The following is a 1,820-nucleotide window of genomic DNA, read 5'->3' as shown; positions in this document are numbered from 1 at the left end:
ACACGGGTGCTCTCCCCACCCTTTCCTCGAAGCCAGAAGTACCCACAGAGCAGCCCTCGCTGCGATTCTAGCCTCATTGCCTTCCGGGCATGGGAGCCCAGGAGAGCAGGAGGGGTGGGCAGGGCTCAGGGGAGCCCAGGGCACCCCGACAGTGTTGCCCAAGGGAGGAGGGACACGAGCCTCCAGGGGCCACTCTAATGCAGCTGGGGGGGGGAGGCTTGTCTTACTTGCTCAGAGTCCTTTGGGTACAGGATGGTGTAGCCTCAGTCCTCAGCCCTAGAGGGAAAGCCCCTTAATCAGAGTAGGTCCTTGGGGAGCCCACCTTTACCCAGTGGCCGTGGGGTGGTGAGGAGAGGGAGTCGGGTATGGGGAAGGGCCAGCATGGGCAGCATGCCAGATAACCCCCTGCTCCCCCCTCGCTCACTTTTCTTTCTCCCATGACCCCTGCAGATGTACAGCTCTTAGAAGAGGCCACCCCCGCTTACCTTTGGTGCCTTGGCCGGTGTGGGTCAGTGGATAGAGCCTCAGCCTGCAGACCAAAGGGTCCCGGGTTCGGTTCCAGTCAAGGGCACGTACCTTGGTTGCAGGCTCCCCTGGGCCTGAGCCCTGGTTGAGGTGCACACAGGAGACAACAAATCGATGTGTTTCTCTCACATGGATGTTTCTCTCTGTCTTTCGCTCTCCCTAAAAATCAACAGAAAATATCAGGTGGATTAACAGCAAACAAACAAACCCCTGGCTTCCAAACTTGCCTCCGCCTCCACCTCCCCTCACCGCGTCTCAAAGCCCCACGCAGGATACGCCTGTCCCCACAGGCTGGGCGCCGGGGCGGGGGTCCCACCCACCAGGCAAAGCCCTGCGTTCCCCCCGCAGAGCCAGTCACCCCGGTGCGTGCACAGGCGCAGGCCCCGGGGAAATTGGGTGCTGAGGTGCACGGCTGTGGAGGCAGGTGGCCCGGCCCCACATGATGCGCTCAGAGGTCTCTAATCCCCCGCCCGCCTCCCAGTTTCGCCAGCAGGAGGGAGCAGCATCTTTAATCCACACACGCCCGGCCCAGCGAGGATTAACCCGTTTCATAGGGAGCCGGACACCAGCGAGGCGAATGGGCCGGCGACGACCACCACCCGCTTCACGGGGTGAAGAACAGTGAAGCGGCCGGCAGCCCAGGTCTGCCTCCCGTCCCGCTGGGCCCAGGGCTTTCCTAATGGCCGGTCCCCGTCTTCATCGCTCTCCTGCTGCTCCACAGACAGTGCCCCAAGTCAGAGTCCACCCAAGCAACGGGAGGAGACCCTAAATCTGGCCCCGGGGTGCAGGTAGAGCCCATGAGCCCGGGGAGCGGGCGGGCCTTGCAGCGGGGGCTGCGGCAAGCCACTGTGAGGGCTGGATCCCTGACACCCTCCATGTCCTGCCCGTGAGAATTACCGCCCCCCGCCCCCCGTCACGTGTGTAACCAACGTCTGGTTCCCTAGTGGGACTCTTTCGGGAGCACCAAACCCCCAGGTGCCGCTCAGTCCTCACGCTCCCCGCTCCTCGTGCCCTGTCCAGCTGTCACAAAAACAAACCAGCGAAAGGCTCTGAGGGTTCTCGCCCCTGGCCATCCCGATGCCCCGCCTGGCCTCCCACGCCCGCCACCCCCCTGGTACTTCACCCGCGGTGGTGCGGCCTCCACTGGGAGCCTCGGGCAGTGCCCACTAAAGCTGGACATGCCCCAGGAGCACGATCCCACCCCACGTATCCGCCAAACACTAAAGGAGCAAGAATATTCTCTGAAAGCAACCCAAAGGCCATCGGCTATAGAAGGGACTGTGGGATAGACACAA

Source organism: Myotis davidii, unplaced genomic scaffold (genome assembly GCF_000327345.1).
Source record: "Myotis davidii unplaced genomic scaffold, ASM32734v1 scaffold274, whole genome shotgun sequence".
NCBI classification, from domain to species: domain Eukaryota; kingdom Metazoa; phylum Chordata; class Mammalia; order Chiroptera; family Vespertilionidae; genus Myotis; species Myotis davidii.
Note: the sequence above shows the minus strand (reverse complement) of the source record.